Genomic DNA, 27,743 nt, shown 5'->3' on the forward strand with positions numbered 1-27,743 from the left:
TAAAATGAGTAGAACAGAACCAACAAATGATTTATATTGGGACTAAAGTCTGTTATCAATCTTTATGCGTGCTCCTTTTTGTGACCCTCAAGACTTGGCATTCACTAGAACGCATTTCAATTAGGAATATTTCCACAAATCGTGTAATGGCTCCCACAACTAGCTGTTCATGTTGTAGCCAGTCAATCAAGATGGTCCCATATGCTTTTGGGGGTTAGGATCTCCTTACCCTTTTTCCTTATATATTTTTTTTAATTCGTTATCAGACCCCTGCCCCTGAGTCCTGTAATGTCTGCCACAACATATTATTCATGTTGTGGCCAGTCAATCAGAATTGACCAGTCCCCTTTAAATTGACCAACCAGAACATATTGGGACACCAAAATTCCAGATACACCTACATTTTCAAATACTTTATGCTCAACGCTAATTTCTTGAAAACGGCTGAATGGATTTACACCACATCACAGAATCTGAGCTTTCTGAGGAAAGGTCTAACTCTTTGACAACTTGGGTGTAATTCTGGTCACTCCATTTTTTCTGTATTGGACTGCAAGGTTTCATTTGGAAATTAATATGGGAATTTGCACTTGTGGGGCCCTGTTTTTAATGGTCCTCCTTAACTATTCAGAGCAAAACCATTGCGCCAATAAACTACAAAGGAAATGGGCCCGGTTTTCCATGGACTCTTTCGAGCATCACTTCCGACTAAACGGTTCCCCAGCAGACTTAGGAGTGGACGTGGACAGAGCTTGCATAGCCCTGGACGGACACATCACTAAGGCCCTGGACATCACTGCCCCTTGGGCCAATAAGGGCCCAGAGCGAATAACTAAAACTGCACCTTGGTTCAGCACAACTCTTAGAGAAACCAAGGCAGCCTGTAAGAGACTTGAACGAGCCTGGAGGAAGAACTATTCACTAGAGGCAAGAGATGTATACAGAGCTAGCATTAAAGAATACCACCTCCAAATTAGGAAAGCCAAAGCGACCTTCTATGCGGATCGAATAGATAGTGCTAACTGCTCTGACCCAACCTGCTGAACAAGCCGCCGCTAACTTCTCAGCATGCCTCCAGGATATGGCGGGATGGATGGCGAAGAATTGCCTCCGTCTTAATGGTGACAAGACTGAGGTGCTGATTGTTGGAAAACCCCCCTCAGTCTGGTCATCTGCTTGGTGGCCGCAGACCCTGGGGCCCCTTCCTACCCCTAGTGATCAGGTCAAGAATCTGGGAGTATGGGTGGACTCAAAGATGGACTTCGACTACCATACTAGACGGGTAGCCGGTTCGTGCTTCTCGATTCTACGGAAACTCCGCAAAACCATCGACCTGCTCCCAGAAACATCTAGGAAGACCCTGGTCCACGCCCTTGTCACGTCAAGACTGGACTACGGCAATGCCCTTTATCTGGGAGCCAATGCCACTAGCCGGCGGCGACTGCAGACAATTCAGAATGCTGCCGCTCGCCTGGTCCTCCGGCTGCCCAGAAGAGCCCCTTCAAAAAAATCCCTACGAACTCTGCATTGGCTGCCGATCAATGAGAGAATTGATTTCAAAGTCCTTTGCATTGGTCACAGGATCGTACATGGCAAGGGCCCGGCCTTCCTTCGGAACCTTCTTTGCCCCTATACGCCCACTCGTCAACTCCGCTCGTTAGGAGCAGGCCTCCTCGCTGTCCCCAGACACAAGAAAGCCAGAATGGGAGGAAAATCCTTTCGTATTTTGGCGGCACATAAATGGAACTCTCTCCCCCTGAGCTTAAGAGTGGAAACTTCGGAGCTCATCTTCCGGAGAAAGCTCAAAACATTCCTCTTCCCTAAAGACTAACCCGTCTTGTCTGACTGACGGAGTAGATGGCTCTTCTGACAGCGCGGGGACACACTGTAAGTGTAACCATGCGCTTTACAAATTCAGAAATAAATAAATAAATAAATAAATAAAACATTTAATGAAGGAGCTGAGGTATATAAACTTTCTTTTGGAACGTTTTGTGCAGATTTGTCAAACGGCAACAAAGTTATCAATGAAAGAAAAAATACATTCTTTCTATGGAAACTCTGACTTAAGATTTACTACACTGTGGCGAATGTCACTGTGTAATATATACATATGCATATGCATATATGTATATTTATATATCTATCTATATCTCTCTCTCTATATATATATATAGAGAGAGAGATTAATATATATATATATATATATATGTATATATTGGTAGACCAAGAGCTCTAAATGAAGAAGGGATTTAATATTCTCCATAGACCGGGATAAACCCAAGTAAAAGAGGGAACTGGTGGCCCAAAAATAACTTGGGATGGGGAAAATATTCCTTACAAGATACTGACAGTGAACAAATAAAAAGCCTTAAGGCTACATAAATTACTAACATCACACACACCTCAATCCTTCATGGAGGCAATATTTCACATACAACAGGCGAACAAGGCGTGTATGAAATGAGAGTGCAAAATGGCACCAAAAGCAATGTGAGGTTTAACTGCATTAAAAAAAAAAAATAATTCAATATATATGCAAAGGTCAAAGTGATGTTATAGTCAGGTGTTCAAATGAGATAATAATATAACATATAAAAGGCAAAAAACACTGACATTCGCAAGTTATAGTATACTGAGGTAATTTAAAATGGTGCCACTACCAAGCATTGCTTATGACCTCACATATTACATCACTCCTGACAAGTTAAATCACATTATTGCTGACATCACTAATAATACCACTGATAACACTATAGCCATGCTGTTACTGTGTGTACGCACCTGGGTGCATAGCATGGCCACATCATAAGCCTTTGAGGCAAGTGTGGTTATGCATGTTGAAAGTTATATGGCGCACCATATCCAATTACTTAAATTTGGGGTGAAAGTCGTAGAACATGTTAAACTAGGTGAAGGCTGAGCCCTGATGTTGATTGCAGAGGTATGTGTCAAAGTAGGTTGTGGCTTAAAGTCAAAGCCTGTTACAAACAATCGGTGACGAAAGCTCAAACATTCTACTGACAATAGATTACCCACCAGTGGATATCTGGATACTGCCTGTGTTAAATAGTTGTAATACAGTGCTGTAGACAAATTCTATCAAACTAGACATTTTTATAAGTTGTGGACATTTATTTAAAATACATCGCTGAAGATTTTGAAACACTGCTGATTTCTGATAATGTAGAATGCTGAAGTGTCCATCCTAAAGGCGGTTTATTTCACACTGGAATTGTAAACATAAACTCCAGGTTTGTTTGCCATTGTGCCATCTTAGAAATGTGTGTAGTGTATTTTAAAGCATAGGGTAAAGTTACCTATATTTTACATAGGGAGATCACCCAATGCTGGTGGAGCTCCCCCTATAATAAAATATAGCAAAATTTTTAAAAGTTGGACACAGTAAGTAAAAATATTTTTATGTTACATTTTATTAGAAATTAATTTTATAGATTTATTTCAAATGCAGAACAAAAGAAAAATGCTAAGCACTATTAACTTAATTTTGTATCAAATCTTAAATACATGAAATTAAATAAAACATATTTTGCTAAAGTTTAAATTACAAAAATAAAACCCCAACTAAAATTAAAAAAATATAGTTTAATATGAATATTAATAATTATTAAAAGTGTTGCATAGAATAATTTAAAGTAATTCAATTATATTTTAGTAAAATTTAATATTTTTTATGCGAAAAAGTTGATAAAAATATAATTAAATAATAAATATGTATTATTTTTAGACATTGTTCAAAATATTAAAATCTATGTTTAGTTAGATTTTTAACCATTTTAACTAATTTAATTTAACGTTATTTCCTACGGAGTTTTATTTTAAGTCCTTTGCTCTGTTGTGTTTTTTATGGAAGGGTTTAGCAGTACCAATAGTTGGTCAAATGTGGGTCTGGGCTTGCTTGAACTCTGTGCTGGAGTAAATTACTGTTTTGTGTTCCATTTTGGCTGTAACAACTTTACAAGTGCAGTTTGTGAATAACAATGGACTTACTCTTTTGCAGCGGTTTTCCCTAAACCACTCACTAACCCCTCTCTTACCACCTCATTGCTCCTCTCTAAACCCCCCTTTTTAAAGCAAGCACAACCAATTTTTCAATCACTCTCGTTTGTTCCCCCACATTTATTTCTAAGTAGTAAACTTGCATGTGTGAGGAGCTTCCCATTGAAAAGATATGAGATGTAGAGATCTACAGTTGCAGGTTTGTATATAGCATTTTGGAATGAAACCTAAGCAGAATTACGTGTAGTGGGTAGGGGTGGGCGGAATTTGCGAAATCCACTTTCGCAAATTATCGCGAAAATGTTTAAAATTATCGCAAACAAGCGGAAATATTGCGAAGATGCGGAAATTTTTTTCCCGCATGTTCGCGAGATTTTCTGCATGGTTGCGGGTCGCCAACTTACCCATTTGGTTGCTCGCGGGCGCGGCCATCTTGTTATGAGTTGTCTCGCGGTGCATGATCGCAAGAAGAAAGACGTGATCGCGAGACAGCGCAAATGGCTAAAAACAATCCAACATCTCATGGAGAACGCGACCGGATCAAGAAAACTTGTCGGCGAACGCAGGGATTCAGGTAAGGCGATCGCGCACGCGAGACAATGTATTATTTTACAGCGCCAGCAAGAAACAAATTATCGCCAAGCTGCGGAAAGCGGAAATGTTGACATTTTCGCGCTCTCCGCGGAACGCGAAAATGTCAAATTATCGCAATTTCCGCGAACAGAATTTTTTTTTTTGCCCAGGCCTAGTAGTGGGCTTGGTGAAAAGTTCAACCTTCAACTTATTATCATTCAATCTTCCAAGCATCCAAAAACTCTATTCTAGATCTGCTGGAGGTAAATCTTAGATTGATGCTATCCAGTTCTAGCCAAGACAAAATAATCAGTTGGGGTTCTTCAACATTCCCCTTCCAAATGAAAAAACATAGCCTATATATCTAGGCAAATAAAATATATTTTCATAGATGGGTTCCATTTCAATGTAAATGTATTACTTCTCAAAGGAACCAACATAAAGGTTTGCCATGCTGGGTGTGCCCATGCTTGTCCCTTTGCTCTGTATATACTTAGGCATAGATTAGGAACAAATTGCTGTGTAGTGCGGGGATGAATGGGGTTGAGTGCGAGGTGAAGCCCTCGTTTAGCCTGGCCATATTTTATGTTATTGGCATTCTGCTTTCAAAACTAATATTTTTTAAACACTTTTAGCCTAAGTCTGTAACAATTTTTAACCTGTTTTAGGAATATTTTAAAATGACATTTTTCTAAGTACTGGGTGTGCGTGTTTAACTTATGATAGATCCCTCAGAAAAGGCCGACATTTTGCACAAATCTAAGAGACTTAATTGGGCCATAGTCAATTCCCAAGTCTCTTCCCAAACATAAAACTGAGATCGCAGAACTGATTGAAACAGCAGGGTTGGACTGTCTGTTTATTACTGAGACTTGGGGAGCTAGTGCTTGCAGCCCTGGCTTTGTAATAGCAGTCCCTAAGGGCTACGCTCTCTTTAGGCAAGATAGACATGCTAAAAGGAGCAGCGGGCTGGCACTTATCTATCACAATGTACTTTCTGCTATATGTACAGACGTGAGTATAAAAGCCCACAAGGCAGTCCAGTTTGAAATTGCTAGGGACTGCCAAGTCCTTTTCTCGGGGATTCTTCTCTATAGACCCCCTGAAAGCAATAAAAGTTCTACCATACATTTCAAATCTTAGCAGAGAGCAGTCTCCGCTCAAAATATTTTACCATCCTAGGAGATTTTAACTTCTACCTGGAGGCTCCAGATGATAAAAATACAGCCAGTCTCCTTGATATTGCAGATTCTATAGGACTAGAACAGTTAGTAAAGGAGTCTACGCACTTAGCTGGTCATACATTAGACGGCCTCTTCTCAATTGATCCGTCTCTAAAAATCATAAGCATCTTTCCTGTGATCTGGTAGAACCACTCGGTTATCAGTTTCTCTACTGAAAGCCTCAGTGATCGGCCACTTAGGCAGAACGGTCCAGTCACCATTAGCTACTAAGACTGTAGCAAATTAGACTCTGTCACATTAGAACAGTTCTTAGCCGAGCACTACAACCCCCCCCCCCACTTGCCGATGCCGAGTCGGCTGCATCATGTTATACGAACTGGTTGTCGGATACCTTCAGGGAACTGGTTCCTACCAAAAATGAGCGCTCATTCAGGAAGGAACCCACTGCTCCTTGGTTCTCAGAAGCCCTGAGGCTTGAAAAACAAGCCTGTAGAAGGCAAGAAAGGATTTGGAGAAACAACTACGATGACCAGATGAGACTGGCATAAAAGAAGGCTCTAACCTCATATAAAGATCTCATCAAGATGGAAAAGAGTAGCTACTTTGCCCAGGCAATCAATAGGGCCTCCAACTCGTTGAAAGAACTTTTCCAAGTTGTTCAGAGACTTACGGCCATCTCAAATAAAACCAATCCCTCTGACAGTCAATCCTTTTGTGATGCCCTCGCTACCGCCTTCAAAGAGAAAGTATGCTATTTCCAGGACTTCAACAAGGGGACCCCTCATTCTCTGGGAGCCCTTACTGGGTACAGGTTAGGTGACTGTTCTCTTACACCCTTTTCTGCCACTTCACCAGAATAAGTGAGTTCCTTACTTTTGCAATCCAAATCAGGTTCCCCTTACGACCCTTGCCCAGTAAAGATCTTGAAGATGGTCCTTGACATTATCACAAGGAACCTATCTCCGATCTTTAATATTATATTCGCTACTGGGACCATCCCCTCGGCCTGGAAACAGGCTTCTATCCTCCCACTCTTAAAAAAGTCCAATTTAAAGGTTAACGACACGCCCAACTAACGTGCCATCACTCGCTTACATCTGCCGGCTAAAATCGGTGAGCAGATAATGAATTTGGAGTTATCTAAATAAATTTTTGACAATCAGCTCCTAGATACCTCCCAGTATGGCTTCCAACCAGGGCATAGTACATAAACCGCCCGACCAAGGCAACGGAGGAAGTGAAGAAGGCAGTAGATGGCGGAGGTTCAGCAGTTATGATTTTACTGGACCTATCTGCGGCCTTCGATACTGTTGATCATACCATTCTTATTGGCTGTCTAAAAGGAATAGGAGCTAAGCGGGTCGCGCTCGAGCTTCTCTCCTCCTTTCTCAGGGACAAATCTCAAACAGTAGGGTTAGAGAAATTCATCTCCCCATCTTTCTCACTGCCTTGTGGAGTTCCGCAGGGGTCGTCTCATAGCCCCACTCTTTTTAACGTGTATGTAGCGAAATTGGACCTGCTCATAAGAAGTTTCAACTTGGAGGTAACTTCGTATGTAGATAACTCAGTTAATAATTGCAGCAGCGCATAATGACTCATCAGGCCCCCTAAGATGCTGTAACTGTATAAACGTAATCAGTGGCTGGATGGATGGGCATTGCCTGAAGCTAAATGCAGGGAAAACCGAGGTTATGGTGTTCAGCAAACCTTCCCCAGCCTGGTCCACGAATTGGTGGCCTGATAATCTGCCCCAACCTCCTCGGCCCGTCTCTAAAGCAAAGAATTTGGGTATCATCATTGATGATAACCTTAATATGAGCACGCAAATATCATGTGTCCCATCTGCAGCTTACTATATCATAAAAATGATAAGAAAAATTCTTCCTTTCATTCCGGACAGCCACAGAAAAACATTAATAACCCTTCTTGTACTTCCTAGGCTGGACTATTGTAATAGTCTTTAACTAACCGTCTTAGAAAAACATATGAGCCGACTACAACTAGTCCAAAAAGCTGCCGCAAGACTGATTTTTAATCTTCCCAAATTCCATTCCATTAAGCAGGGACTTTGCAAGCTGCACTGGGTTCCCATGCGCAGTCGGGCTAAATTTAAAGCCCTCTGCTTGGCCCACAAAGGACTGCATAACTCAGGACCAGACTTTCTCGGGTCTGCTTTCAATAGATACAAGCCCAACAGGGAACTCAGATAGGCCAATGCCAATCTATTAGTTGTTCTGACATTGAAGAAGATGCAATGGGGTGGCAGAGGTATAGTCCTCAATACAATAAAACTCTGGAATAGTCTCCCACCCCACCTCAAAGCTATTCCTTTATTAACATCATTCAGGAAGGAGATAAAAACTTGCCTATTTAACATCTTAGTCACCACTCACCTGCCTCTTCTGACAGCGACAAGACACTTTAGGAAATCACGCTTTTAAAAATTTCCTAACATAACATAGTACCATATCAACCCACTGTGTCATATGGTATACTGGAACGTCCACAGTGTTGCACATACGGGCTTCTTTAACTATCTTATTTGCTTCCTTTCATAGGATATTAAAATAAGATGGCTCCATGTTAACAGTGACTAAGGTATACAAGGAAGGAAAGATTTTTCATTTTTCTGATCATGTCAGATGTAACATTCCTATAACACGTCAGGGAACATACGATTGTTTCTTTTTTTTAAATATGTATATTGCGGTAGTGGTTCCATTATGACAGCTTTGTTGGGCACAAGAAGTCTAGGGATGGGGGTCCCTTGCATCTTTATGTGTTTTAGGTAGAGCATAAATGATTGCTAATAAGGCATATTTTTTGTTAAATGTGAACTCTTGTTGACAAATGATCCCTCTTTCTTGTGCTTCAGGCCCCTGTAAGAAAGTTTCACTTTGGATACATAATCAGAGGTATTTATAATAGGAATGCCACCACCTTTACCATTTGGCTTAAACTTTATCTCACAATTATCCTTAATGGATTTCAGAACTCACTTTTTTTAAAAAGAGATACTAAGTTTTACTTTAGGGGGACATGAAAGGGTATTTTCTAAGTCTTTAGAGTCCCCTATTTCAAATGTGATAACTCTGGGCCTAAAGACTCCATGTGGGAGAAAAACTTAAGTGACGTAATACCATACTTATTGGTCAGCCCACTACTTTAAGCGCAGTGGCTCATCAAAAAAACCTTTTCAACCTAATTTGATCAAACTTGCTGAAGAAGCAGGAAGGAAAGAAGGACAGGCCCTTCCAGAACACAGCTTTTTCTTCTAAGGTAAGCACCCTCTTAGGACAAATGCATATGCTATTGCTCCCTACTGCATCAAATGTCATTGTCTTACTGCAGTTCAGAGGAGGTTCCCCAACCAGAGTTCCTCCTCTCCCCTCCCCCTCTTGCATTCCCTCTACTTTATTCTAAAAAAGAGTGTGGTAATGAGGGGACTGGGGTAAGGGGGTAGCTGTCTGTAATAAAAGGACTAACCCTTGTATCAGTTAATCTTGGGGGAATGTGACCGCCAGATGAAAAAGTGACCACGTTCCTCTGATGGTAATTCTTATCCTGGATTGAGTTGACTGAAAGACTCATGGACTCCTGAATACAAATTAGCAATCAAATATTTACAATGTTACTCTTTTGCAAAGTTCCTGATATATTTGCATAATTTTTAAGTTTTATGCTTCATTAACTCTTCATCAAATCTTTGTAACTCACGATTAATTTCCTCAAGCTTTTTCTTTACTTCATCTAAAGAGATCATACACTCTGTCAACAAAGCAGTCAGTTAAAAAACTGTAGGGGGAGAAAAAGTGAAATAGTGAAGTGAGAACTGTACATAATGGGTAATCTTCGTTATCAAATCAGCCTTTTCATGACTAGAAACTTTCGGAGAAAGCCAGTGTAAGAAAGGGGTTTTGTGCATTTAATTCCCCTGGATTTTTCCCTCTCTTACTACCCAGTTTTGGAATTCTACTGTGAGTGAGTCTCACTACAAGAGGCTCACTCACAATGTATTCTGTGGAAATGGACTGAAAGTGAGGCCGCCAGTGTCTGTCTCTTAAGATAAGGCCGCTGCTGTGCAGATTGGGAAAAATGCTCTGGGCTGATGAACATGATTGAGCATTGGGCGTGTAAATCAGCCCGGTATCTGCACACAGGTAGACTCTTGCAGAAGGGACTCTTTAGGTGCTGGTGCTGACCTGGTGTAGGCTTATAACGTCTGTCGGTCTGTTGCATGTTACTGAAATTGCTGTGTGCTCACTGCATTATACCTTATGGCCAAAATGTACCACTGCACATTTGTCCCTAGATACACCGGTCAGGTATCAATTATAGGGTAAACAGGTGCATCAAGTGCATAGCCACTGTTTGCGCACATGGAGAATGTTCCTATTTCCCTGATTCAGCCATGGTCAGAATCACTGCTTTTGTCCCCCTACTGGCAAAGTTAATTATTCTGCTAGTTAGGAGGAGAATAAAAGACCTCCCCACACAACAGAGCTATTTGACAGTGTTTGGTCCGATTCCTGGGAAAGGAAGGGGTGGGGAAGAAATGTTCACATGCTAATTACCCCTTCACACCGTACCTGGCCTGAGCAAACCCAACCCCTCAGAAACAAGTGAAAAAGGACAAGTTTCTGGTGCCCAACACAGGGTCACCCATTTCAAAGTTTGGTGGGATGGGGTCATGTAGCTGTGTCATTTGAGGCTAGGGAAGAGTCTCCAAGGGAATGTCTTTTATAGACCACTTGAAGTTGTCAGTCCCAGAATGGTATGCAGGAGGGTTGGGACTGGGGTAGAGTGATTATGTGGCATCCCAGATTTGGATAGACGTGCCTACCTTCCAGAATTGATTATAAAATACCAACGTTAAGCAAAACATCCAGGAGTATAAGTTACTCAACCTGTGAAAAAGACCTCAAGTACAGTCTACATACAGATCAGTAATGGATAACTCCCCATCATGCATTTATAAAATGTATTATATTAAAAACTGTAAATAATATAGCATTCCTTGTTAGAAACCCAAGGGCTTGAATCACTAAATGCAAGGCATATTAATCTGCCATCAAGTGGATAAACAAGCATTTGCATGCAATCAGTCTCGCCATTGGGACCTTATATGTATTTAGCTATGCAGCACATTAGCCTGGGTACTGAAACTTATACTGCTCTTTATCATGGAAGGAAAATAAGCACCAAACTGCATGACACGCCGGGTATGGGAACACATGGAGAGAAACATTGCCTTTCAGCGGGGAATGGTATTATCCAAAGCTATATTTTTAATATAAAATCAGGGCCTTCAGTGGTCATATCACTGAAAATACAAGATTTGAAAAAAATATAATTGTCTGCGGGTGCTCATGGAAGACAATTTCTATGAACTGGAATCTAGAGAATGCCAAAGTGATTCTGGTATTGTACTGACCTCTGCTGGTCGCTTTCTATCAAGAAAGTTAAATAGAGGCAGTTGCCAAAAAAATGTAAAAAAGAAAGTCCCTAAGCAGAAAGCAATACTGGTATTTTACTGACCTCTGCTGGTCGTTTTGTATTAAGACAGTTAAATAGAGGCAGTTGAACAGGCAAAAAAGTCCTTAAGCGAAAGCAGACAAGTCCTAGGGCTGATCTCCAGAGCCCACAAAGTGCACACACATATAGGTATATGCTAAAGTATATACAAGAGGTCTCAAATGCTTGACCTAAAAATGGTACTTGCATAGAGCTGCAAGCCGAACGCTGTATGCTTCAGAAGCTGTCAACTCACACATACGCAGAACAAAGCCACCTAGTGGGTGCATGCGGTTTGAGCATTAAACAAAAGAGCAATGGGCTCAAAAAAGAACATTGAAAAGGATTAACACACATGTTGCCTCATTGAAAATTGCCAGGCAAACAAAAATAACTTTATCTAAAGGGATGTGAAATTGTAGTTCCCTTGTGTTTTGCAGACTACAATAGAAATAGAAAAAACGTATACCCAAGCAAGTCATAAGTAAAATTATTTCTTCCATTAATTCATCAACGCCTCGTCAGGGGTAGTAAGCGCTATATAAATGCCAATGTTGTGTTAGCATTGGGGCCTATATGATCAAGGGTTTCAAATAACCCCTACACTTCTGCCTGAACCAGGTTAATTCATGTGAGAACACCTAATCATTGGCACTAACCTGGCAAAGTCAAGTGCTACAAAAGGGTACTTGGTTCCCAGTAAAGAGGCATGCATATCATTTGTCATGGACTCTGTTGAAACTTATACTGCACTGGCCTTAATCCTTTTTACATCATGTAGAATGTTGGTGTGACCTGGGCAACTTTGACTCAGTTGTTTTATGACTTCTCCAGAGGAGGCTGTGCTGTGTGTTGGTGGATGAAATAAAGACTTAAAGCCTACCTATCTACGAGAATGTAATCATAAAACTGGCGACGAGCTGCCGCATCCCCCAATATCTTCTGAAACCAGGGGAAATGTTAGCATTTTGTGTTGTGTTAGCAATGTTTTTGTGTTGTGTTAGCAATGTTATCATTCCATATCCGTATCTGTCGTTGACCTAAGTTATTTATCCTTGTGTTTTGTGAGCATGAGACACCTGAATCCTGGAGGTTAACGTGCACACTAGTCTTACAGATTATTATGGTACTGTTTTATTCAGTGGTCGAAGTGGGCGGGATCGGCGAGGCACGGCCTTCCCCTACTTATTTTTCTCAGTAGATTCCGTTCCCTTACTTTATTTATTTAAAACATTCATCCCAGGACGGCAAAATTGCAAAGGCCTGCAAAGAAGACTCGGCGTTCGTGGCCCTTCGGGGACGGGCGTGGTGGGCAGAGGAGGAAAAGGACTCTTTTCCTTCTTGCTCAAAGAAGACAAGGGCAGTGTGCACTTCTGTTCTTCCTTTGGCAGATGCCCCCTCTCTTTCTTTCTTTTATTCCCTCTCTGTCTGTCTATCTCTTCCTCACTTACTGAAAACCGTGACTTCAAGAAACGTTTTTCACTCTCTCTTTCCTCCCTTTGTTTATTTGTTCCCCTGAGAAATGGATCTAAAAACAGAAAAAACCCACTTTTGTGTCTTTTTCTGACATTTTTGTTTCCCACAGTGCAGCCGCAGGAATAGAAGGTTCAATAAATAAAAAATTAAATAAAGCAAGACAGAGTGTTCGCAGATTGATTTTATTCACACCCAAACACATTAGTGCCACTTTACAGATGTTTGACAGTGAAGCGCTACTTTTGTTTTCTTGTTTTTCTTTGAACTGCATTGTTTTCCCTGGGTGGGGAAGTGCACCAATCCTGGAGATACTGCAATGCCTGATTGATGGGTAGATTGGTAACCATGTTGTTCCTGCTTACATTTCACGTGCTTTACTTAGCTTTTTCCAGGATGTTGGTACTTTTTATTTTTTATAAGCAACATATTGCTCTTGTCTAGTGCATCATTTGAATTCAGTTACATCCAGGTATTTATAGCGGGGCACAATTGGGTTGTAGTTGAAGGCAGTGCGAGTTTCTCTCAGTGGGGCAGTATGGTGTTCAGTAGAGGAGAGGATGTGGCACTATGGTCAGAGCTGCCGAATTTGGAACTGGGGAACCAGGTTCAGTCCCCCAGACCACTCTCCGGAGGGAGCACATTCCCGTGCTAGACCTTAGAAGCCCTGGTGTCTTAGCACTGGCAGGTGGACCCTAGCGGTGGCAAGTGTAGGTTAACCTTGATGCCTGTCCACCACAATCCATATTAAAGTTCACCTCCAGTCCTGCGGGCAGGCCTATGAAGCAGCACACCCTAGAGCAACAGTGACTCTGTCACTGAGGTCACAGGATCCTTGAGAAGGCCGGTGTGACCGGTGTGATCGCACAGGGCACTGTCTTTGGGTGGGGGCGTCCTATTTGCAAGTATATTATGGTTCTAAAAGCACTTACTGCCTCCTTCCTGGCCTCCAGCAATTTTCAGAGACAATAAAAATGTCATGATAATTCTGGTGATTAATGTTATTCCTAGAGAGAAAGAGATCAAAGTTTTGTCTAGTGGAAGTTTTGACTCATGGAAAGGTAGCGCAGAGGGTTAATGTGCCTGCTGCAAATAACATGTACCATGCAGATCACAAGGTGCACATAATGTAAATAGGTCAGTGGGTCACTGCTTTTGTCAGAGAGATCCTTTTGTTACTTGCAATTTATAAGTTAAAATCATAACATAGAACAGTGAGCTATTAACTGTCATTTAAGAGCTGCATGCAAACTGCAAGGTATAAATTAGATCGTAATGTTTTTTTCCTTGGTCTTTGATTATCGTAATGTTGCAAAAGGTGCACACTCAGATGGAAATCAATTCTGATTATTAAAGAAAACTCACAACCATGGTATTACATTTTAAATTCTCAATTTGTGTTTCTCCAGACCAATCACTATTAAACTGTACTGCCTACTAGTATGGTTGTCATGTGGCTCCTACACCTTGTAGTCCTTTGTCTTATGTAATATTTCCTAGAAAGTGATGTATACACGTATAATTGATTGTCTCAGTGTAATGTGTGTGACGTAAAGTGCTCTGACGCCCTACACTGGTATGAGTGGCACTGTAAATCAAATTGAATGCATCTGAGAGAGAGTGTAGTTATGGAGACTTGAGGGGCACTGTTAAAGGGTGGTAGTGAGGGAATCCATGGCAGAGATGGTCATTGGGGGCACCAACAAACATTGTTGCACAGGGCGCCACCAGCGCTAAAGCCTGCCCCGCCCTTGAGGCCAGTCCGCTTCACCCATTGGTACCTTCATTGGCGTTGTTTCAGCAGTAGTAGCTGCAACTCAACGGGGATCAGCAATGCAGGATTTGCACGCACACCAAACTAAGTTCGCAAACTTCACAGTCTCTATGCTTCATGCACAAGCACTTTTAACATGTCCTGCCTGCTTTGGGGTCACTGGAATTATGCAGCAAAGTAGGACAAAATTATGCCGCAGTATTGACTAAATTATGCAGCAAAAAAAGGCTGCAGTGTAATGCAGTATATTTTCTGATACTTTATTATTTTGACATTTTACACATGCTAACAGTCTCTGGAAAGATTTGCCTTATTAATACCCGTGTAACATACAAAAACAGCAGTGAGAAAGGTGATCAGTCAACTTTCGCAAAGGGCTGTCCACTACACAGCAACACAAGTCACATTTGTTTGTAACTTTTGATCTGTTTGAACTACAAACAATTTATCAGTTAAAATTGTCAGATTATGTAGCAGATGTGTTATGTGTCAACTATGGCAGACCCATAATTATATAGAAAACATTTGCAAACTAGGATATTTTGCTACTCATGTTGGAACTGCTCTGGTGGAAAAAGGGAGGGAGGAGAAGTGAGTATGACAGAAACTGCATGGCTCGGAGACAAATGGCTTGCGCTCCACTTTTAAGCATATTTGGGACATTATGTGATTGGAAACATGTCCCACTTTGTGAATGTATTTTAAAGTCAATAACTCATATTAAAACTTAAATAATCATGTGTATCCATTGGTTGAATTAAATAACATTATAAGCTGTAACTGGTTAGTGAAATGCCAAACATACTAAAAATTGGGATGTTTTGTGCATTCTGGCCACACCTCCGACTCCGCCCACTGATCCAATACTCAGGTTATTCCCGCCCTCTGATTCTCCGCCCACAGTTCCCCTACTTTTTTTTCCCCTCTATGACCACTGGTTTTATTCTAGGGAATTAAATTGGGTTTACCACTCGAGCGCCGGACCGTTGAAGCAACGTGAACATCCTTGGAATCTTAACCTGTGAGAGCCCTTAGCAGGTGCGCGCCATCATTGTTGCGGAGTATCCAGCTGATAATCACGTGACCTTGTAACTCAGTGATCGGGTATCAATGGGACCAGGCTGGAAGCTCAAGATCAAACTCAGAGGCGCAGTGAGCTCTCGGAGCAGTGAGTAGTAACACTGACACTGATCTCTGTGTGGCGGTGCGCAGGAACCATGTTTCAACCGGATATAGTTTGATGACATTATGTTTATTGCCTGGAGGAAGGTTTGAACTTAATTTTGTAAAAGATTTGAAAATTATCATACAGCACAGTCAACTGGAGGAGTGTTTTAGCTTCATGTGTATGCAGATTATCACTGGGGACCATGAAACAAGTTCAGCAGTAGGAAGGTTGTTGCTATTTTAACTTTTTATATTGGCTTATGTTAATTTGTTGTATTCGTTTTTTTTTTGTTAGTTTGTTATTTTGGATTTGATTTCAGGTACTTTTAAGAGTTGGCTGCTTCCAGCATGTCTCAACTGTGCAATTTCTTTCCAGGCGAGGAGAGCCCTTGCTACCCTGGAAAAATGTAAAACATTTATTTGACTCTTTTTCTCCTGCCAGGAAACAAGGAGTGTTATTCCATAATTTGGTCGCTACATCTATGAAAGTTTTGACCCTCTTATTATTGGCAACCGTGAAGGAGAACCCAGAGACCTTTATGAAATGTCGATGTTCATGTTAGAAAACACTTTGGACCACGCATCGATTTAGTCATGGAAAAATTCAAGGGGCATATTAGCAAGACCGGCGATAAAATTATCGCCGTTTTAGCGACAGGAAACTGCCGCTAAAATGGCGATAATGGGCTTGCTAATATGCGTTATAGAATTCCAATAGAAGCCCAGGTTAGATGTCCTGCACATCTAATCTGGGCTTCTATGGGAATTCACAAGGGCATATTATCAAGCCCATTGTCGCCGTTTTAGAGGCAGTTTTCTGCCGCTAAAACGGCGATAATTTTATCGCCGGTCTTGCTAATATACCCCCAAGTTTTTTATGAGAGTACAAGCCATAGGAGAAAGGGAGGGGAATTATGTAGCATTGTTAAATACTCTTGCCCAAACTTGTGAATTCTCTTACTTGACTTATTCTCTCATCAGAGCTCAATTAGTGTGATGTACCAATGACCCCAAAGCGCCGGAGAAATTATTGGCTAAGAATCCTTCTTTGAAAGAGGCCAATTACATTGTAGAAGGAATGGAGTATACACCATGGTGCCAATCACGATCCTGTAAAAACCGGGTACGAACCGTCGGACGGAGCATATTCTACGTCCGACGCGTACCCGGTCTTAAAAATATACAAACATGGAAGTACGATTCGCACGGAAATACCATTTCCGTACGAATCGTACAAAACCCCGACCGACGAAAATAAACACACAAATGTGATCCGGGAAAGCGCCGACGTGACGTCAGGACGCACGCAGCCTGCCATTCACGAACCAGGCATTACGATTCGCACCGACGTCATCCCACACGGACAATATTTTCCGGCAGCCAAAAACTGCCGGGAAATCAGGACGACGCGAACAAGGAGTACCTGCACGCGACAGACAGACATGGACCCGAACCTACGTGTCATCCCGGCCCTCATAGCAGTCGACCTCCTCTACAAGTTCCGACGCAGACGCCGCAGAAGGTCAGAACAACATAGGGAGGGGGGAAAGGGGGGGCAGGACCAGGGGCAGGCCACAAAACCCCCACCAAAGTCACACAGCACACATGCCCTGGACATACCTGAACCCCAGGCCCTGGTCACTACGAGGGGGTGGGGGCGTGTCCAGCAAAGCCAGCTTCCGCCACAACGGAAGTGCCTGACGACGCGAACCGGCAACACAACAATACAGGTACGTCCCGTACCCACGCCTTAAGAGCGTGGGTACGAGTCGTACCCCGCCCACACCTACGTCACCCCAACAATGGCGGGACGGCTGTACCCACGTGGCAAAGGCCTGGGTACGGCCCGCACAAGCATTCCATAGCGTGGGTACGGATATGTACGGACCGTACCCCCACCCCCGTATGCATGGAGCGTACCCCCCACCCCAACAGTGTAAGTACGACCTGTACCCTCACCCGCGTACGCATGGAGCGTAGCCCCCACCCCAACAGCGTAAGTACGACTCGTACCCTCACCCACGTACGTATGGAGCGTACCCCCCACCCCAACAGTGTAAGTACGACCCGTACCCTCTCCCGCGTACGTATGGAGCGTACCCCCCACCCCAACAGTGTAAGTACGACCCGTACCCTCACTCGCATACGTATGGAGCGTACCCCCCACCCCAAGAGCGTAAGTACGACCCGTACCCTCACCCGCGTACGTATGGAGCGTACCCCCCACCCCAACAGCGTAAGTACGACCCGTACCCTCACCCGCATACGTATGGAGCGTACCCCCCACCCCAACAGTGTAAGTACGACCCGTACCCTCACCCGCGTACGTATGGAGCGTACCCCCCACCCCAACAGTGTAAGTACGACCCGTACCCTCACCCGCGTACGTATGGAGCGTACCCCCCACCCCAACAGTGTAAGTACGACCCGTACCCTCACCCGCGTATGCATGGAGCGTACCCCCATGCCAACAGTGTACGTACGGACCGTACCCCCACCTCGTATGCATGGAGCGAACCCACACCCGTGTATGTTCTAAGCGTACATATCGTGAAATAGGAGGGTTGGGTGCAGAGTCCTCCCAGCAGTGCCCAGTCACAGGAGGGGTGTGTGCAGAGTCCTCCCAGCAGTGCCCAGTCACAAGAGGGGTGTGTGCAGAGTCCTCCCTGCAGTGCCCAGACACAGGAGGGGTGGGTGCCTAACACTCACAGCAGTGCCCAGACACAGGAGGGGTGGGTGTAGAGTCCTCCCAGCAGTGCCCAGACACAGGAGGGGTGTGTGCAAAGTCCTCCCAGCAGTGCCCAGACGCAGGAGGGGTGTGTGCAGAGTCCTCCCAGCAGTGCCCAGACACAGGAGGGGTGGGTGCCTAACACTCACAGCAGTGGCCAGACACAGGAGGGGTGGGTGTAGAGTCCTCCCAGCAGTGCCCAGTCACAAGAGGGGTGTGTGCAGAGTCCTCCCAGCAGTGCCCAGATGCAGGAGGGGTGTGTGCAGAGTCCTCCCAGCAGTGCCCAGACACAGGAGGGGTGTGTGCAGAGTCCTCCCAGCAGTGCCCAGACACAGGAGGGGTGGGTGCCTAACACTCACAGCAGTGCCCAGACACAGGAGGGGTGGGTGTAGAGTCCTCCCAGCAGTGCCCAGACACAGGAGGGGTGTGTGCAGAGTCCTCCCAGCAGTGCCCAGACGCAGGAGGGGTGTGTGCAGAGTCCTCCCAGCAGTGCCCAGACGCAGGAGGTGTGTGTGCAGAGTCCTCCCAGCAGTGCCCAGACACAGGAGGGGTGGGTGCCTAACACTCACAGCAGTGGCCAGACACAGGAGGGGTGGGTGTAGAGTCCTCCCAGCAGTGCCCAGTCACAAGAGGGGTGTGTGCAGTGTCCTCCCAGCAGTGCCCAGACGCAGGAGGGGTGTGTGTAGAGTCCTCCCAGCAGTGCCCAGACACAGGAGGGGTGTGTGCAGAGTCCTCCCAGCAGTGCCCAGACACAGGAGGGGTGGGTGCCTAACACTCACAGCAGTGCCCAGACACAGGAGGGGTGAGTGTAGAGTCCTCCCAGCAGTGCCCAGACACAGGAGGGGTGTGTGCAGAGTCCTCCCCCCAGCAGTGCCCAGACACAGGAGGGGTGTGTGCAGAGTCCTCCAAGCAGTGCCCAGACGCAGGAGGGGTGTGTGCAGAGTCCTCCCAGCAGTGCCCAGACACAGGAGGGGTGGGTGCCCAACATTCCCAGCAGTGCCCCTGCAAAGAAAAGGGTGGAGTACCCACAGATCCAATGCCCACAAATGTCAGTCAGGTGCACAAAGATCCTGCAGTACATGTACCACATGTGTGCGAGGCTGGGAGTATACACATGCATAGCGCCAAAAAGAAAACATGTACACATGAAGTCATGACAACAGTCTACATACACAAGTACAGTGACCACCAAGGACGCCACGAATGATGCAGGTGGAGACATCGCTCAGCATGCATGGCCCAAGTGTAACGAGTCGGTCACACACCCAGCCAATGTAGACACAGCTCAGCACCACATATTGGAAAGACCCTGCAGGGAAGATGTCAGGTTACACAGAGGAAGGGACACACCTTGGGACGATGTCACCATGCAGTAACTGCTTACATGAACAAAGTTATATAGCCAACAGCTTGTGATGGCACACAGATACCAGGATCCACCCTATGACCAGCACAAGACTACAATTCCCACACACCCAACACATTATCACCACCCAAAATAATGGGGCAGGTCGACCAACAGCAGTACCAGATAGACAGTAGTGTACTAAGGAAAAATAAATTGCTTTATTCAGCATCCAAAAATCAGTTTGTCCCTTGAAAGTTCAAAATGTACAATGCCCATAGGGCAATCCAAAGTTCGAATCCAAGTGGGGGACACAGTGGGACGCGTGTCCCCTAGCTTGCCTGCACAGTCAGACTCCTTCGTCTTCCAGAGCGGGGAGGGCATCATGTGGGGGGGAAGGACCAGGCACCGCAGGGACATGAGGGCGAAGGGTAGGCGTCGTGGGTGCAGGGATGGAGGACTCCACCACAGGGGGTGGGGCGGGGCCAAAGGCGGAGGCCAGGATGTCGCTCCACACCTTAGCAAGGTCCTCCAGAGACTCCCCTGCACCCGAAGGAACCACAGGCCCCAAGGAGGGGGAGGGGGGCGGAGGGATGGGTCGCAGCGCCACTGGGGGAGGGTGTGGACAGGGGGGGGACTCAACCACCCTGACCGGGGACTCCCTTGACCGCCTGCGGGGTGGTGTCACAGTGGGGCTCAGGGACAGAGCGGCCATGAAGGAGTCTTTGCCGGATATGTGGCCAGGAGAGCTGAGGGGAGGGGATTTGGAGGGAGTGGATTGGGTGGAATGCGGACTCCCACTCTGGCTGCGTGGCTTACGTTTGCCCCCCGACCCAGTGGGGGTGCCTACTTCACCCTGTGTGTGCGTGCCAGGAGGTGTGCGTATGACCTTCCCTGCTGGTGTGGTGCCTGTGTCTGTTGTGGTGGGTGCATGCTGACGTCTGGGTGTACGTGGAACAGGCATGGGAGTGGGAAGTGTGGATGGGTCAGGGGTAGGGGGTTGGACGTAGCGCTGCAGGAGACCCATTGCTGCAGTCAGTGTCGCGTCAATTGACCTCAGCAAGTTGCGTTGGTCAGCCTGCGATGAGAAAATGCCCTCCAAGTATGCCTCCATGTTATTCAGCACTTGGCTGTGGCCATGGAGGACATTAGGCATTGCAGCCTGACCAACCTGCAACTGCCGCTGGATGTCCACAGACTCGGCATTGGCGGCAGCAGTGGAGACAGGGGCAGGGGGTGCGGTGCCTGGCAGGAAGGAGACATGTGGTGACCGGGCACTCTGGGAAGGGACACGAGCAAGTGGGAGGCGGCTGATGGCAATGGAGGGGGCGGGGTGAGATGTTGTGCCGCTGTCAGATGCTGGTGTAGCCTCCGCCCACTCGGAGAGATCATCCTCGGACCCGTCAGCTTCATATTCTGTCGTGCCAGTGGACAGGTTCTCGGCCTCACTCTCCTCCGCCTCAGTTCCACTCAATGTGCCAGCCACGATGTCAACGCTGGCACTGGTGCTCGGTCCCTCCGCTCCGTCTGTGCTCATATCTCCCTCCGTGTCCCCCGACGATGCTGTGGGCAAGGTGAAGAGACAGCAATTAATCATACACCTGTATACATATGTCACATGAGTCCAATCTACATAGGTTACAGTGCATAGCCTAAAAAGAAAGATCAGTAACATCTACGAAACAAGGTACAGATGTAGGGCATGCAACACACAGTTGGTTGACCCACCATGCCACTGAAAAACCATGGTGAGCATGACACAATAGCAAATGACATGAAATGGAGTTTGACAGAGGAGCCAGGCCCTGGGGACAATCCAGCACTGCATCTGCACCACACAACGTTGCCGAAAATAGGGATGAGCAGGGACCATATCTATGAACTTGAGGCACATGCTGCATAGGTAATACTGAAAACATGCCCACCATGACTGGCTCACTGCACCTTGAGTGTATGTCCAGACAAACATCACACACTGGCCAGACCTAGCAAGGAGACATCAGGTTTTGACATGTAGGCTTTGCCCGCACCAACCACCCCCTACATGAGACAATTTGTTGAGACACAGGAAGCACTTACATCTCTTAGTCTGGGTGAAATACACAGGGGCTGCATAAATGCAAGATTGGACACCAAATACCCAAGGTGCGCCTGTCCAAATAATCATGTACAAATGGTCATCATCAGATGATTGTAACAAGACACACAGGCACTGGCCACCGTGAGTATGAACAAGGAAAATCAGGTCAGGCTGTACAGTGGACACTTGTACTACATATTACGTCAATATACATGGTGTCAGGGGACAATGGCACAGAGCACAACCTATGCTGTAGACACTGAGAGTGTCCACATTTTGTGATGACACACATGACACCTAGGAAAATATGCCCCAGGTGACAGTAGTGGCCACACAACTCCATGGTCCTGAATGGGAATGACTGCAACACACGCCACCATCCCTGCACTATGCGTATCGCACACTCATGCACATCATGTCACAGGCCACAACATAGGACATGCGTGCTGTAAGGCATGACACTTGAGAGACTAACTCCCATGTCTGGACTCAGCATCAGTGCCAACTGACATGGAACCCACAAGTACTGAACTGGACAGGGCACAGGCAAGGTCCCAAAACCTGTTACACACCACCCCCACACATGATGCTACAGGCATAGTTCACGTGGAGAAAGTGCCAGCCTACATAACCTTGTGAAGGAGTGACTACACACAGACCAGGGAACACATTGCAAGGAGGGGAAGGGAGGCAGGAGAGCACCGCTATACTGTGGGTAACAGGATCTGCACAGCACCTTTAAACCCTGGCAGTGTATCCATGAAACTGTGCACTTACAAATGCTGGTGACACACAACAAACACACAGGTACCTACCCCCTTCCTGCTGCTGCTTCTCCTGTAAGCGCCTGTCCAAGTCTGGAAATACCACTGCCAGCACACGCTTGTGGATGTGGGTCAGACGGCGGCGCCCGCGGTTCTTATGGGTCTCAGGTGAGTCCCCAACCGGACCCGTGCGATCCTCCGCGTCCAGCACCGGATATCCTGCCAGCGTTTCCTCACCTGGGCCAGGCGCCGCTTGCGACCGTCCGTCCTCCTCACGGCACTGACGGCGTTCATCCATATCTGCTTCTTGGCAGAGGCGCCTACCTGTGAGGATGAACAAGTGACACTACATCAATACACCTGGCACATGTCACAGAGACACATATTAGAACCAATTTGCTGTTTACAACAAGGCATAGTATGCATCCAACGCATTGCACCTTTGTCATAGGGACATGATCCTCTGGGGAAGGGCAAAAGCAGTACGTGCCATTGAAAGTACACAGGTGGAATGAGGGCAACGACACAATCAATGATCCAGGCTCACACTGTGCATCACAAGCTACACCAGGATAATGTGCAGCACCTCTAAGCAGTCACATGCCACAGGCCACTGACGCTACCTCAGCAGAGTACACAGACACACACAGGCACAGGACATTCACCTGCCAATGCCAAATGCAGCGACAAACCTCACTCTGCACATGTGCCACTAGACGGGGGGGGGGCTCACAGGTGTGGGGCTGGCTCTGCACGTCAGACACACAGCACTGCTCCCTGCTCACATCACATGGGCAGGGTATATCCATCCCTCATGCAGCCCAGGTGCCACACTCCACATATGCACCCACCCACATGACAGAGGACTTACACACACACCGATGTCCAGGGTACGAACACATCATGTGGACACTCCCAGCACAGGTACACAGAACTAACACACATCTGTGGGTACAGTCACCTGTCACACTGGGCTGACCACATAATCACATGAGGACTGTAGAGGCTACATTCCCAGGAGGACAAGACAGGCAGAATGTGGCATGCACCATGCAGTGATTGTCACAGTAAACACAATGCAAGTGAGGACGGCAGACATGCACCACAGCATGCTCTGGCTGGGAGACATCAGGCATTCCCCCCCTGGGGCCCCCCCTACAGTACATAGCATGTGTGTCACACCTGGACACAATGGCAGAAGTCACAGTCACAAACAAGGGACACAGTCTGTGCTAGTAGACTCTGCACTCACCTGATACCCTGGTCGCCCATACAGCAGGGGGTACTGTGGGAGGATCACATCCAGCAATGCCAGGTTCTCCTCCAGGGTGAAAGGCTGTGACCTCTCCACAGACCTTGACATGGTTCCAGGGAATCAGTAGCAGCAGCTGGGTCGTAGAATCCAAAGATGTGCAGGCAAGTGCTCCCTCATGGGACCTGGCTGCCTTATATCTGCCTTGCTGGCCTGTTTCATGCACAGGAGTACAGAGTGATTGGTCACTCACATTTGCATCCTATGTTTCCTCCAATCCCTTCAAACCTAGCACAGTCATTGGGTTCTGATGGTGTTTTTTTCTTGAGCATGATGTCAACTCCAGAACCACATTGCAACAAAGTAGATTTATTCAAACTGACTTCTGCTGTGCACCTGCTGAAAAAAATTCAAACTTTAAACTTGGTCTCCATGACAACCAGCATGCATGTAGGCCTTAATACTTGTCCCTCATGTGTCCCCTATGTAATTTGGAGTTTCACACACATATACGGTGCGTACCAGGGCCCTAGGGCACCCCAAAAGCATAGCAACGGCCCATACAGGCGTGTGTACGGTCCGTATCACTATGGGTGTGCTCGCGTATGCGTACCCATAGTGATAGTGAGCGTACAGGCGTGTGTATGGTCCGTATCACTATGGGTACGCATACGCGAGAACACCCATAGTGGTACGGACCGTACACGTGTGTGTACGCTCACTATCACTATGGGTGTTCTCACGTATGCGTACCCATAGTGGTACGGACCGTACACACGCCTGTACGCTCACTATTACTATGGGTACGCATACGCGAGCACACCCATAGTGGTACAGACCGTACACACGCCTGTACGCTCACTATCACTATGGGTGTGCTCGCGTATGCGTACCCATAGTGGTACGGATCGTACACACGCCTGTTAGCTCACTATCACTATGGGTACGCATACGCGAGCACACCCATAGTGATACGGACCGTACACACGCCTGTACGCTCACTATCACTATGGGTGTGCTCGCGTATGCGTACCTTTAGTGGTACGGACCATACACACACCTGTACGCTCACTATCACTATGGGTACGCATACGCGAGCACACCCATAGTGGTACGGACCGTACACGCGTGCGTACGCTCACTATCACTATGGGTACACATACGGCAGCACTTCCATAGTGATAGGGAACGTACACAGGCCCTCTGAGCGAATGTACGGTGCCTTTCACACATCACAGTGGTGACAGGCAGCACACAGGAAGGAATAGGGCTGACATACTTGTCCATGGATGGACATCAAGGCATTTTCTGGGCAGTACTACATGTGTGGGGCACAGGTGTGAAAGGCTGTGATGTGGCACATTACTCCTGAGTCGAGAAGGCACCAGATGTATGATGAGATGTGTGCAGATGTCATGTGTGACGGTGCAATGTGTGCCAGGCATGCCCTTAACTCCTTTGACATGTGTGCATGTCGTACTGCACACTTGGGATGAGCGTCACTGGCATGGCACAGTCAACAACACACGCAAGTGTCCCCTGATGCCCGCTACAGGGGTTACCACACCAGACATGTCACTACCCACAGTGCACGATGTGTCTATGTCATGTATGTGTGGGGTGTTCCCATTAGCTTGATGTTGGTGCTCCCTCAAAAGCATCAGCTGTTGCAGCAACCAACATGTGTCTGTGTGTAGATGGACATGGCACACTGTTACGCACACCAGGCCACATGTGGTATCGGATGTGAGGTGCGTATGTATGCATGGGACACGGAGTAGCGTCACAAGGACATGTCTGCATCCTCTCAATGAATGTGTGGTGAGTCATTACATGTACACCTTATTGGCAAGATGTGTGGGCTGTCCTAGTGTCATGTCATGTGACCTGTGGCTCTAGTGTTCCGCTACCAGTCTCTGAAATCAACATCCTACTTCTGCTGATGTGTTGATGTATGTCACTCCTGTCTTGCGTCTGGCTGTTCACTTACACTGGGACACAGCTAATCCCATGCCATGGCATGTGGAGGTTCACAATCTCCGTGTGTAGCTGGGTCTTGGTAGGAGTGTCACCTGGCAGCCATACGTGTCCAGGGCATGTGGCACATACCTGACTCCGTATGTCGCATATGTGTATTGACAGATTAACATGTGCTCAGTACAAATCAATTGTTGTTGTAGTGCACTCACTCTTCCTTGTCACTTCCAAATTACTGCAGAGCGCCGCCTCTTCCCCGGCCAATTCCGGACTTGGCTGACATGCGGGAGAATGACTGTATCCGGTGCTACCGCTTCCCCCAACCGTTGATTGAGGAGCTGACGGCGAGGCTGGCACCACACCTGCAACCGCTGCACAGGTATCCTACGGCACTGACACCCAAGCTGAAGGTAATGGCAGCCCTACATTTTCTTGCCACGGGTACCTTTCAATATACCATAGCTCATGTTGGTGGCATGTCCCAGAGCATGTTCAGCCGTGTGCTGCATGATTTCTTAGAGGCCATGTTGCTTCACCTGGATGAGTTCATCCATTTCCCAACTCCTGAAATGTTGACTGGGGTCAAGCGTGGATTCTATGCCCTGGGAGGGATGCCCCATGTCATTGGGTCCATAGATGGGACACATGTGGCTTTGGTACCACCACAGGCACAGGAGGTAGCGTACAGGAATCGCAAGCACTACCACTCCATCAATGCCCTTGTGGTGTGTCTGTCCAACATGGTGATTTCACATGTCTGTGCTCGTTTTCCAGGATCAGCACACGATGCCTACATCATGAGGCGTAGCAGGGTGCCTGAAATGATGACGCAGCTGCGCAACGAACGAGCATGTGTTGTTGGTACACTCTGTCTGTCCTGTATTTTGCGTAGACTTCCAGCACGACCGCGTCTCCTGTCCTACTTATGTCCATGTGGTTTCCATGTAGGGGACGCTGGCTATCCCAACATGCCATGGCTGATCACACCTCTCCGCAACCCCATCACGACGGCCCAGCTCCGCTACAACACCGCCCATGGCCGGACAAGGCGAGTGATAGAGAGGACATTTGGCCTCCTGAAGAGCCGATTCAGATGCCTCCACAAGACCGGCGGCGCCCTCCCATATGCCCCGGCTAAGGTCTGCAAAATCTTCATGGTCTGCTGCATGCTGCACAACATGGCAGTTGAGAAAGCTGTGCCACTCATCCTGGATCAAGATGATCAGGACCATCCACCCGTGGAGGACGAAGGGCTTGGCAATGGGGCTAGTGATGTGGAGGATGTGGTTCCGCAAGAGGACATCCGGAGTCGGCTCATACGCGACTTCTTTGCTTAGTGGTGAGTACCAGTGTCTGTGTGTGCACGCATTGGTCCCCGTGTGGCATGTGTTACGATGTGTGTGTCCATCTGCATGTATGGCACGTGAGTCAGAGGTGTGTGTGGATGTGTCACTGGAGTGATGGTGCCAGTGATGAGTGTATTTCCCCAGTCATAATTGTGACCTAGCATGTTGTCATCCTTACATGTGTCGAGTACATGCACATGCAAGTGGCTGTGCTTTTTGTGGCTGACTTCTTGTGTGTCTCTCATCCCCAGGTACTTGCGCATGCCGTCTGCCGGTTGCATGGTTGTGGCACTGCTATTCCTCATGGACACGTCATCGTGTGCTGACTCAGCGTTACACGCACGGACAAGTTTGGAAGTCTCCTTAGGGTAAGGGATGCATCTGGGGTGTATTGGGTGTGGCAGTTGTTTACGATGTGTGCACACTGCCCCTGTCGATGTTTGGTTCCTCTGCAGACATGTCGCATCACCATGGGACACATGACATGCAGCTGGGTACACCTGAATAGATGGTCAGACTTGTTGACAGTCATCTGTGATGGGATTG

The sequence above is a fragment of the Triturus cristatus genome, chromosome 4_1 (genome assembly GCF_964204655.1).
Source record: "Triturus cristatus chromosome 4_1, aTriCri1.1, whole genome shotgun sequence".
Classification (NCBI taxonomy): Eukaryota; Metazoa; Chordata; class Amphibia; order Caudata; family Salamandridae; genus Triturus; species Triturus cristatus.